Genomic DNA, 14169 nt, shown 5'->3' on the forward strand with positions numbered 1-14169 from the left:
TATAGCCAAACAAGGAGGCTCACACAAGAGGGTTTGACTATGAAAGTCCACTGTAATAGGTAAATGTCGCTCTTAACCTTGCCATTGAGAGGCTAAGGTGAAGCAGATGAAAGGAGATGAGGGGTGTGCCTCATTGCTCTATCCCTAATCAGGGAGAGCATTAGAAAGTGTGGGAGCTCAGAAAGATGGAGCTCTTTCCACATTATTAGACTCGATTGATCTTGGGTTTTGATCTCAATGCTACAACCATGTAATGGGAGCAAGGAGAAGACTCACTGAATAGTAGGGGATAGGCTACTTATCCCTTTGATCTACCAATTGCCTTACTTGAAGGACTTTTCCTGCTTGGGACAATTTTAAACACACACAAGCATTGCCTCTTAAGGAGGACTTCAGACAGTTTGCCCAGCCAAATAACAAGCCGGGTCTCCAGACTACATGAAGAAGAAGTAATTATACCTCAAAGCAAATTGCTAAATAGCAAAGCAAAGCAAGTTCAAAGAACTTAAGCAACTAAAGTACCTGAAAAAATCAAACCAATTAGTAAACAGTTCAACAGTTTAAAACAAAAGGAATGGATAAACAACAGTCAACCACAGAGGGACCAATGTGCAAAGCACAAGACTCAACTATATGAGTCACACCTACAAAACAAGGGTTAGCACATGATAATATAGTCCAACTCAATCAAATTTGAATGATCTTTGAGGCATTGGTGCTTAACCTGAAACATATGAACTCAACATAAGTCCAAAGGACCACTAGGGCAAGCCTAGGGTCAAAAACAAATAAGAAATCCAAAACAGCAAGCCACATTCAATCAAAATCAAAATCAATCATTTAAGAAGCAAGCACAATTGGATTCACAATCATATCATGCATCATTGTCATTTTATAGACCAAAGAAGTCAAAACATGGCAAGAGGGAGCACACAAAAGGTCAACAGCAAGACCAAGCTCAAAAGCAAACATAATCAATCCCAAAAATTATGAAATAATTCATACTCAATCACAATCCATAACATAGCATGCATATGAAATTTTAGCTCAATTGGATCATGGGAAGATAGTCAAATAAAATCAAGAAGTCAACACAATTTCAAATGTGCACAAAGAAGTCAACAAAACATGCATCAACTTCAAAAAATCATAACAAAATGAAAACAGATGAGAAATGGATGGGATTAACACCAATGCAAAGCTCAAGATGTCTAGTATGCACATGTAAAATTTCATGATCATCCAATAATGTATGAGAATTTCACAAAGAACTTGGCAAGATGTGTCACACAAAGTCAACAATTGACTAGGCAGGGAAGAAAAATCACAAACAAATAGGAAATGGCATGATTAATTCCAGGAAAATTCATACACAAACTAGACATGTAAGAGATCATTCATGCAAAATTTCACATTATTTGGAGGCCAGAAAACATGTGAACAAAAATCATGAATTTTCATAACATTGGTGTGACACAAATTGTCACACCCTACTTCAGAAAATCATAACTCACGCACCACAAATGATAAATCCAGAAACCCTACATCATAACAAAGACGAATGAGTCTAGTTTAGCCACAAAAATTTTCAGAACCAATGGATACAAACTCATCATTTCACAAGGGTTTTGGCAATATGTATCATTTTTTGTCACTTTACATAAACCCTAAGGCCAATTAAAATTCATTGATCAGAAAAATCTGGAAAAATAATGGTAAAAAACTAGACATCTTCAAGATCAAGATACAAAAAATCCCATGATTTTTGGAGTTGAAATGAATTAGAAATGATTTTTGGAAGCTGAGGTACAATTGGAACCAAACATGAACAAATAACATGAAGGGAAGGTCAAACATGGTTGACCGAGTGGCACACTTGTAATTGTGCGCCTCACTTAACAAAACGACTGCGTACAGGCTATGGCCACGAAATGTTTTAATTGGCTGATGGCCAATGGAACAGTACAATGAGCAACAACAGCCAATCACCATTCACTTTTCTGGGCAACTTAGGGTTTTTGCAATTACAACAGCATGTATTCATCCTCAAAGTTCATCATCATCAAAAAACGAATTTCAACAGCATCACATAAACAAGCATGACATGTGATATAGTGAACTTCATGCAACCTCAAACAACAATAAACCACACGATTCATGCAAGTTCCTGGGCAAAAAATGATTAGGGTTTCATGTATAGCATTCATCATCATCACTCATGAAGAACAAAATTTCCAGAAACTAAAATCGAGCATATCAATATGATCAGCAATCAACACACAACACAAATATGACAGCCATTTTCACTAACTCATCTTGAACGAAGCAAATCGAGTGAAAACATATTCATGCACACAAATGGAAACTCAGATTTCTCAGCCATAACACAATTATTTTAAGCAAGGCATAGTTCATTAGAATCAGTATAACCAGAGCTACCTAAAACATAGCATGGCATATCAAATGATTGAGGTCGAAACCTTACTTGTTTTTGAAGAAAAATGAGATGCAGTGGTTATTTGAAAGTTGTAGCCCGATACAGATGAAGTTCTTGGTCCCAAATGATGTACCCTTGAAGAAGTTAAGCTCAAACTCACTTGACTCGACTCTAGCTCCAAGCTGCCATGGGAGAAGGCTTTGGAAAACAGAACACGATGAAGACTGGACAGATGATGAGCTGTGCTTGAAAAAGGCTCCAAATGATGTCCAGATGAAGGAACAAAGAGGAAAGGCTCGAGGGTTTTTGAAGTTTTGTGCAGAAATTCACTTTTTGGTAAAATGCAAATTGAGAGAAAAGAGAAAATTCTGGTCGTGTGGCTGCTGTTCCCTAGGGTTGAAATGACAGAAAATTGCTTATATATGTCTGTTTTAACAATGTTAAACCAATGCTAAACTTGCTTAGTTCAAAATGAAACTAAATGGCCAAATTGCTAATTTTCACATAAGTGGATATGGAGGTGTAGTGTTGCACGAATTGGGCCTTTGGACAGGCTGCAAATGACCTTTATGCTTGCTGTTTTAGGTCTGCTCATGAATTGCTAACAAGGATTTGCTCTAAGGAATCCATTTGCAAAATTGCCAATTTCCACATATGCACATGGAGGTGCATGCTTCTGGCCAAGTTAGGGCTCTAGACAAGTTGCAAATAACATATTAAACACATCCCAATTGGTCAAAAGTGTTAAAACTTGCCAAATCAAAAAGTCAAACTTTAGTCAAACTTGAATTTAAATGAAACAAGTCAAAAAATGCCATTTTGATTGGCAAGGTTTTGGTTCATGAAATTTATATTTTTGGAAAGAGGGGATGAAATGTGGTTTGTAGGAAAAAACCCCACCAAATTTGGCCTTATGGTTCATGAGATATGGCTTGTTGAAGTTCACAAATTTTTGAAATTGAATTGATCATATCTTGCACACCATCCATGGGATTGGAGAGTTCTTGGACTTTTTGAAAATGGGAGAACAAGATCTTCAACTTTCATGTTGGGCAAAAGTTCATTTGAAGCTTGTATCATGATGTAAGTTTAAGATCAAGAAGTTTCCATTTTTGGCAGTTGAAATTACAGGTCCACTTTCTATTTTGGGAAATTTTCTGATTGACTTGATTTTCTTCCATGATGAGGTTTGACATGATACATGAGGCTTGTATGAGCATGAATGAGCTCCTTCAAATCAATTCTATCCATCAAATCACTGATTAAATCCACTGTTGACCAAGTTTGACTTTTCTAGGGTTTTGGATGATTGAACCATATCTGATGAATTCCAAACCCTAATTCCTTGAGACCTTGATTCCAAATGATGTCCCAAGTTATATGAACTCTTGATTATTGATCATGGTGCCCAAATTCTGCAAGAATGGCCACCATCCATTGCTTTGACTGACTGTTGACTGTCTTTGACCTAATTGCTGATGATTGCTTCAACTGCAAGCAACAAGGTTAGACTGACAATATTTTTGTACTTTTTGAATGATAAACATATGAAAAGCAAGAATATACAAATGCAAGACATGCTTGGTGATCAAGAATCAACTCACAAGGCAACCTACCCACTAGGAGGGAAGCTAGGGCATGCAATGATCCTTGAGGCCATGATATGATATGATATGGGTCATGAGATCTCTTAGGGCCAAAATTGGGGTCTTACAATGGGCCCAAGACAAGGGGGTGGAGAAAGTGAAGTCTTTGGGCCCAGAAACCAAACCAAACCAAACCAAACCCAAAACCGGGTTTTTGCAGAGTGACATCATAAAAATAAATGGAATATATAAAAACACGTGAACATGACCTAAACCGATCATGTTCTACTTAAGTCGCTAGTGGACAAAACAAAACCCTAACCAATCAGAACCTGCCAGTGCATGAAATGAATGGAATAAAAAAACAAAATAGAGATCTCATGGAACACCACAATAACATCTCAAGCAAAACTTAAAAACATGGTTTAGTTTAAGAGAAATAAGTCATGAAAGTTGGAGAAAACACACTGTAACCAAAATTTCAAGCAAACTTAAGCATCGCATATTTAGGTGTTCAGATGAAAATAACAGGTTGGGCTAGCTTCAAGCAACTTTCCTAATCATTTTATGGCATGTGTATATTGAAACTGAAAGAGATATAATGTGTAAATGGTTTACCTAGTAGAGAAGATCCACTGTTTCTTGATCTCAAAAGAGTTGCGGAAGCAAGACAAATGAAGCTTGGTCCTTTTCTTGAAACCAAGATGGTGTTGAATGAGTAATGAAGATCAAGATCCATAAATGAAGTGTGAAAACCTTTTCTGAAGTTCTGCAGCTCCCGAGTTTCTTCTTTCTCCCAAATGGTCTCTCCTTTCACAATTAGGCTAAAGTTAGTTTTTATACCCTCCTCTAGATGAGCTGTCCTGCCTTGCCTTTGTACAAATCCGTTGGAGGGCAAGTTAGTTCATTCATGTAGAAAAGGTGTTGGCAAGCAAGGCTACATTTGAATTGTAAGAAATGTGTGTGTTGTGTTGTTTTTTGGCAGCAAGGTGTGGAGTGAGGGAGCTCAGGGTCATGACTCAATGGAGAGAGAAAAAGATAGATACAAAATACTTGGCCAAGTTTGGGTAGGATGTGTAATCACACTAGTCATGTATTGTTGGTCCATTTGAGGCAAATAAAATGTGTGTTGGTTGGGTGGAAACGGATTTGCTGCGAGGGAATGCACCACCCTTCACCAATTCGACCAAGAAAGTGAGGTAATAGAGGTTGCAACATGGTGACTTTGAACCAACATAACTTCATGTCCTCTTGACAAATGGAGTGAGTTAGAGCTTTTTGAAAAGGGGGAAATTAGAGGAACATGTTTCATGTTGGGGACAATTTGAAATAAATCCTTGAGCTCGTTCAAAAATGGCCACGAAGATGACTACCTGAAATTGCATATCATAATGACAATCATAAGTCAAATAGTGATCAGTGAGGTCCTAACTTTTTATGTCCATGACTTGTTCCTAAAGTTACCAAATGTGAAAATGTTTGAAGCAAAAGTGGAGAAGAGAAAGTGCTCTACAACTTTCATGTTGAGATTGAATCCAAATAAAATTTGCACCCTTGTGAAAAATTGGCATGAAGTATATGGTTTAGAATGAACAAAAACTTAGAAAAATTCCACTAAGTATAAAAGCCAATCAAGCAATCCAAGGTCCTGACTTGTGAGAGTGATATCTTGAGCCATGATGACCCAAATGACTTGCCCTTGGGATCAATGGAAATGGGAGACTCAATACTATAAATTTTATGTTAGAAACTAATTGAGCTGAAACCCCTAAGGTCCTGAAAAATTGCCATGCATGTGCTTGGGAATCCTGACTTGGGATACTTAGAAATTTTCTAAGTCTTGGGACAAATGGATGAATTTGAAACACTCCACTTTCAGCGGCCGTATCTTGAGCTATGATGATCCAAATGCTTCAATCTTGGTACCTCCTTTAAGCTTGGAGAGAGGATAACAAAATCCATGTTAAGGTCAACTTGATTTGGAGCTTTGATCATATAGAATAAAGGCCATGAAAGTAGCTCTTCATTAACACCAAACTTACCTAAAATAGTAAGTTCCAAAACCCTAATTTCCAATTTAAGCAACTTTCCACAAGTCTTGATTTTTGATGAATCTCTTGACTTTTCTTGATAAAATTTCACACATAGACCAAATTTGACTTGAGGAACACAATATTGACCAAATAATCAAAAGTTTACTCTTTAACCTGCCTAATTGACTTTCCCCCAATTAAATCAAACCAATAATCATCTGAATAATTGAACCTCTTATGAATGGAATTAATGGCCAATCCTCTACATATAGCCAATTAGGGACACATAGAATACCATGGAATCAAGTCTTGCTCAAAAAGTCAGAAATAAACTAACTTCATCATAAACCCTAATTTTAGTCAAAATGGTAAGATAATAGTGGTCATCTTCAAAACCTTGATTCTTCTAAGGAAAGTGAAAAGAACTTTGGGACAATGATGTTTTGTATGATAATATGATGAAGATGATCCAAGATTGATCCATGAGTATGCCACATACTGATATAACCAACACTTCTAGATCATGGATCAAGAGATAGGAGAGTGTTATCCACTTCCAATTTCTTGCAACTCTCATTCAACTGATGAAGTAATGGGCCATTTGAGATGTCCTAGGGTATGAGGAAACCCTTGTAGCTTGAATGATCAAGAGGTTGAGGCTATCCCATCCTCCTTGTATTTACTGTCACTGCCCTGTCTTCTAAAGCTTGGAGAAAGTCACAAGAGAGATGCCCTGATCTCATACCATAGAACCAATGATATGCATGAATTATGTGATGATAAAACATTCGCCAACAATGGTAAAAAAGAAGAGGGTAAGTTTTGGGGTACAACAATTGCCCCTATTCAATCTTCTTGCACTCGAGAGGTTGAAAAAAGCGGCATTTTCAAACCTTCAAGGTGGGAGAGGATTGAATACCCAAAGAATCCAAAAAATTTCACACTGGAAAGGAGGTAAAAAGAGTCAGTAAGAAAGTTTTGAGGTTTATCGTGTAGGTGACCAAGAATGTTTTATCAAAGAGACTGCCAATCTAATCGGGCACGTTTGTGAACATAAGATATTACCCTAGGAAAGAACTGAGTCACCAACAAAGATTACCAGGATAGAAATGGATTTGAGAAGGTTACCAGGATAGATCTGGATTTAACGGTCACAAAGACTACCAAGCTAAACGAGTATGTCCATGGACAAAAGATGTTGCGCTAGGAAAGAACTGGATCACCAACGAAGATTACCAGGATAGAACTGGATTTAACAGCCACAAAGACTACCAAGCTAAACGGGTATGTCTGTGGATAGAAGATGTTGCACCATGAAAGAACTGGATCACCAACAAAGATTACCAGAATAGAATTGGATTTGAAAAGATTACCAGGATAGAACTAGATTTAAAAGGTTACCAGGATAGAACTGGATTTGAAAAGATTACCAGGATAGAACTGGATTTGAAATGATTACTAGGATAGAACTGGATTTTGGTTGGTAGAGTCAAATGAATCTTGTAATGATGCATGATTTGTATGAGAATAAATAAAACAACAAAAAGTCTGTTGAAGACAGATCTCTAGAATATCTAGAGCTCTACGGGGAGGAGATTTGCTAAAATAAATTGCAAACTCAGGGGGTCTTGCTGGGAATAAGGTGAACTTTGCTGGGAAGAAATATCCCTTATATGAGAAATCTTGATCTATAAGTCTCATCAACGTAAATCTATTGGGGAAATGAGGAAATTCATAACCAATGATGTAACATTGCTCTGGGGACTATACAATCTTCAATAAGCAACTGCCGGAGAAAACACAGCAAAATTAAGAGTCATTCTTGCTGATTCTTGGTCTCGTGCTGGCATGTCGTATATCTGCGAGTGAACATCCTTCCTGCAACATAAATCACAACCAAAAGGCCAAAAACAGTATTGCATAACCACTTTGTCTACCAACCTGGCCCCGCATAAAATCACAAGCATATTCTATTGTCGTTTTATCATATTATGTAAAGCCCTAAATTTCCAAATGCAATGATTATAAAAAATTCAGACGTTTTTGAAAACAAAAACAGGTAAAAAATAAATAAAGGACACACTTTTGAATGAAAAGAAACATTTATTGATTGAGAAATCACCTCTAAATAGGCCTTTACATTAGGAGGCAATTCCTAGGAAGAGGCAATTGAAAAAAACAATAAAAGATTTATTAGAAGAATGGCAATGTGAAAAACAGATTCCCATCAGATTTTGATTCTGCTATAATTCCTTATGGCCTTAATGCTCTCATCCCATTGCTTTATGAAAAAAAATGATTTGACCTGATTCCTGCCCCTTCGGGTTTTCAACTTGTAGTAGTATTATGAAATCAACTGTTCCAATATCATACGTAGTCATCTGCTTTAAATCCCTATCTTTTGCCTGGATCTCCCTTTCAGGTTTTTGATCCACCGAGATACCCTTTTTTGCCTAAGCCGTCCTTTCGGGTTTTCAACTTCGCGGGTGAACTCAATATTTTTTATTTATTTTTATCCCTAATTTTTGCCCGAACCTTCTTATTCATTTTTTTCTCGGTTCGTCGGGATGCCCATTTTTGCCTAAGTTGTCGACCTAGTGGGTCCTTTTTTATGCAAAGTATTTGTTTACTACATCTGTATTTACAGGGAGTGGAAAATCCTCACCATCCATATTAGTGAGCATCATGGCTCCGCGAGATAAAATTTTCCTTATCATATATGACCCTTCATAATTCAGAGTCCACTTTCCCCTGAGATCAGACTGAAGAAAAATAACTTTTTTCAGTACAAGGTCACAGACTTGGTAACTCTAAGGACAAACTCTTTGATCAAATGCATTCTTCATTCGCTTCTGATATAGCTGCCCATGGCAGATAACATCCACTCTTTTCTCTTCAATGAGGTTCAACTGATTGAATCTGTTTTGCACCCACTCGGCCTCGTCGAGTTTTACATATGTCATCAACCTTAAGGAAGGGAATTCAACTTCGACGGGTAAAACGGCCTTCATTCCATAAACCAATGAAAATGGAGTTGCCCTAGTTAAGGTATGTACCGAAGTCTAGTAATTGTGCAGAGCGAATGGTAACATCTCATGCCAGTCCTTGTAGGTCACCACCATTTTTTGCACTATCTTCTTTATGTTCTTATTGGCTACTTCCACTTCCCCATTCATCTTTGGACGTTAAGGAGAAGAATTGTGATGTTGAATCTTGACATTCTTGCACAACTTTGTCATCATCTTGTTGTTGAGATTAGACCCATTCTTTGTTATGATCTTCTTAGGAAATCCTATAACGACAAATGATATTATGCATGATAAAGCGAGCAACCACCTACTTTGTTACGTTGGCGTAGGAAGAGGCTTCCATCCATTTGGTGAAGTAATCAATAGCTACTAGGATGAAGCGATGTCCATTTGAAGTTGTAGGATCTATACGTCCGATCATATCGATACCCCATATTGTGAAAGGCCATGGAGATGTCAGAACATTTAAAGGAACGAGAGGAACATGCACTTTATCAACATAGATTTGGAATTTATGACATGATCTGACGTGAAGATGGCATTCAGTCTCCATAGTCATCCAATAATAACGTGCTCTCAAAATCTTTTTTCGCCATGGCGTGACCACTAGAGTGTGTTCCAAATGATCCCTCATGAATATCTTTAATAATTTTGTCTACTTCGTGTATGTCCACACATCTGAGTAGAGCAGAGTCATGATTCCTCTTATACAACACGTCACCATAACCAAGGCTTATCATCCCAATCTTAGTCATTATTATAACAAAAAGCTGGCTCATCCAACCTCATAATGCTAATGGAAGGGGCTTCATTTGCCCACTTGACTTTGGATGATAAGAGGAATCATGACTCTGCTCTACTCAGATGTGCTCTACTCAGACGTTTTTGAAAACAAAAACAGGTAAAAAATAAATAAAGGACACACTTTTGAATGAAAAGAAACATTTATTGATTGAGAAATCACCTCTAAATAGGCCTTTACATTAGGAGGCAATTCCTAGGAAGAGGCAATTGAAAAAAACAATAAAAGATTTATTAGAAGAATGGCAATGTGAAAAACAGATTCCCATCAGATTTTGATTCTGCTATAATTCCTTATGGCCTTAATGCTCTCATCCCATTGCTTTATGAAAAAAAATGATTTGACCTGATTCCTGCCCCTTCGGGTTTTCAACTTGTAGTAGTATTATGAAATCAACTGTTCCAATATCATACGTAGTCATCTGCTTTAAATCCCTATCTTTTGCCTGGATCTCCCTTTCAGGTTTTTGATCCACCGAGATACCCTTTTTTGCCTAAGCCGTCCTTTCGGGTTTTCAACTTCGCGGGTGAACTCAATATTTTTTATTTATTTTATCCCTAATTTTTGCCCGAACCTTCTTATTCATTTTTTTCTCGGTTCGTCGGGATGCCCATTTTTGCCTAAGTTGTCGACCTAGTGGGTCCTTTTTTATGCAAAGTATTTGTTTACTACATCTGTATTTACAGGGAGTGGAAAATCCTCACCATCCATATTAGTGAGCATCATGGCTCCGCGAGATAAAATTTTCCTTATCATATATGACCCTTCATAATTCAGAGTCCACTTTCCCCTGAGATCAGACTGAAGAAAAATAACTCTTTTCAGTACAAGGTCACAGACTTGGTAACTCTAAGGACAAACTCTTTGATCAAATGCATTCTTCATTCGCTTCTGATATAGCTGCCCATGGCAGATAACATCCACTCTTTTCTCTTCAATGAGGTTCAACTGATTGAATCTGTTTTGCACCCACTCGGCCTCGTCGAGTTTTACATATGTCATCAACCTTAAGGAAGGGAATTCAACTTCGACGGGTAAAACGGCCTTCATTCCATAAACCAATGAAAATGGAGTTGCCCTAGTTAAGGTATGTACCGAAGTCTAGTAATTGTGCAGAGCGAATGGTAACATCTCATGCCAGTCCTTGTAGGTCACCACCATTTTTTGCACTATCTTCTTTATGTTCTTATTGGCTACTTCCACTTCCCCATTCATCTTTGGACGTTAAGGAGAAGAATTGTGATGTTGAATCTTGACATTCTTGCACAACTTTGTCATCATCTTGTTGTTGAGATTAGACCCATTCTTTGTTATGATCTTCTTAGGAAATCCTATAACGACAAATGATATTATGCATGATAAAGCGAGCAACCACCTACTTTGTTACGTTGGCGTAGGAAGAGGCTTCCATCCATTTGGTGAAGTAATCAATAGCTACTAGGATGAAGCGATGTCCATTTGAAGTTGTAGGATCTATACGTCCGATCATATCGATACCCCATATTGTGAAAGGCCATGGAGATGTCAGAACATTTAAAGGAACGAGAGGAACATGCACTTTATCAACATAGATTTGGAATTTATGACATGATCTGACGTGAAGATGGCATTCAGTCTCCATAGTCATCCAATAATAACGTGCTCTCAAAATCTTTTTTCGCCATGGCGTGACCACTAGAGTGTGTTCCAAATGATCCCTCATGAATATCTTTAATAATTTTGTCTACTTCGTGTATGTCCACACATCTGAGTAGAGCAGAGTCATGATTCCTCTTATACAACACGTCACCATAACCAAGGCTTATCATCCCAATCTTAGTCATTATTATAACAAAAGCTGGCTCATCCAACCTCATAATGCTAATGGAAGGGGCTTCATTTGCCCACTTGACTTTGGATGATAAGAGGAATCATGACTCTGCTCTACTCAGATGTGCTCTACTCAGACGTTTTTGAAAACAAAAACAGGTAAAAAATAAATAAAGGACACACTTTTGAATGAAAAGAAACATTTATTGATTGAGAAATCACCTCTAAATAGGCCTTTACATTAGGAGGCAATTCCTAGGAAGAGGCAATTGAAAAAAACAATAAAAGATTTATTAGAAGAATGGCAATGTGAAAAACAGATTCCCATCAGATTTTGATTCTGCTATAATTCCTTATGGCCTTAATGCTCTCATCCCATTGCTTTATGAAAAAAAATGATTTGACCTGATTCCTGCCCCTTCGGGTTTTCAACTTGTAGTAGTATTATGAAATCAACTGTTCCAATATCATACGTAGTCATCTGCTTTAAATCCCTATCTTTTGCCTGGATCTCCCTTTCAGGTTTTTGATCCACCGAGATACCCTTTTTTGCCTAAGCCGTCCTTTCGGGTTTTCAACTTCGCGGGTGAACTCAATATTTTTTATTTATTTTTATCCCTAATTTTTGCCCGAACCTTCTTATTCATTTTTTTCTCGGTTCGTCGGGATGCCCATTTTTGCCTAAGTTGTCGACCTAGTGGGTCCTTTTTTATGCAAAGTATTTGTTTACTACATCTGTATTTACAGGGAGTGGAAAATCCTCACCATCCATATTAGTGAGCATCATGGCTCCGCGAGATAAAATTTTCCTTATCATATATGACCCTTCATAATTCAGAGTCCACTTTCCCCTGAGATCAGACTGAAGAAAAATAACTCTTTTCAGTACAAGGTCACAGACTTGGTAACTCTAAGGACAAACTCTTTGATCAAATGCATTCTTCATTCGCTTCTGATATAGCTGCCCATGGCAGATAACATCCACTCTTTTCTCTTCAATGAGGTTCAACTGATTGAATCTGTTTTGCACCCACTCGGCCTCGTCGAGTTTTACATATGTCATCAACCTTAAGGAAGGGAATTCAACTTCGACGGGTAAAACGGCCTTCATTCCATAAACCAATGAAAATGGAGTTGCCCTAGTTAAGGTATGTACCGAAGTCTAGTAATTGTGCAGAGCGAATGGTAACATCTCATGCCAGTCCTTGTAGGTCACCACCATTTTTTGCACTATCTTCTTTATGTTCTTATTGGCTACTTCCACTTCCCCATTCATCTTTGGACGTTAAGGAGAAGAATTGTGATGTTGAATCTTGACATTCTTGCACAACTTTGTCATCATCTTGTTGTTGAGATTAGACCCATTCTTTGTTATGATCTTCTTAGGAAATCCTATAACGACAAATGATATTATGCATGATAAAGCGAGCAACCACCTACTTTGTTACGTTGGCGTAGGAAGAGGCTTCCATCCATTTGGTGAAGTAATCAATAGCTACTAGGATGAAGCGATGTCCATTTGAAGTTGTAGGATCTATACGTCCGATCATATCGATACCCCATATTGTGAAAGGCCATGGAGATGTCAGAACATTTAAAGGAACGAGAGGAACATGCACTTTATCAACATAGATTTGGAATTTATGACATGATCTGACGTGAAGATGGCATTCAGTCTCCATAGTCATCCAATAATAACGTGCTCTCAAAATCTTTTTTCGCCATGGCGTGACCACTAGAGTGTGTTCCAAATGATCCCTCATGAATATCTTTAATAATTTTGTCTACTTCGTGTATGTCCACACATCTGAGTAGAGCAGAGTCATGATTCCTCTTATACAACACGTCACCATAACCAAGGCTTATCATCCCAATCTTAGTCATTATTATAACAAAAAGCTGGCTCATCCAACCTCATAATGCTAATGGAAGGGGCTTCATTTGCCCACTTGACTTTGAATGATAAGAGGAATCATGACTCTTAGGGCCAAAATTGGGGTCTTACAATGGGCCCAAGACAAGGGGGTGGAGAAAGTGAAGTCTTTGGGCCCAGAAACCAAACCAAACCAAACCAAACCCAAAACCGGGTTTTTGCAGAGTGACATCATAAAAATAAATGGAATATACAAAAACACGTGAACATGACCTAAACCGATCATGTTCTACTTAAGTCGCTAGTGGACAAAACAAAACCCTAACCAATCAGAACCTGCCAGTGCATGAAATGAATGGAATAAAAAAACAAAATAGAGATCTCATGGAACACCACAATAACATCTCAAGCAAAACTTAAAAACATGGTTTAGTTTAAGAGAAATAAGTCATGAAAGTTGGAGAAAACACACTGTAACCAAAATTTCAAGCAAACTTAAGCATCGCATATTTAGGTGTTCAGATGAAAATAACAGGTTGGGCTAGCTTCAAGCAACTTTCCTAATCATTTTATGGCATGTGTATATTGAAACTGAAAGAG

The sequence above is a fragment of the Lathyrus oleraceus genome, chromosome 3 (assembly GCF_024323335.1).
Source record: "Lathyrus oleraceus cultivar Zhongwan6 chromosome 3, CAAS_Psat_ZW6_1.0, whole genome shotgun sequence".
Lineage (NCBI taxonomy): Eukaryota > Viridiplantae > Streptophyta > Magnoliopsida > Fabales > Fabaceae > Lathyrus > Lathyrus oleraceus.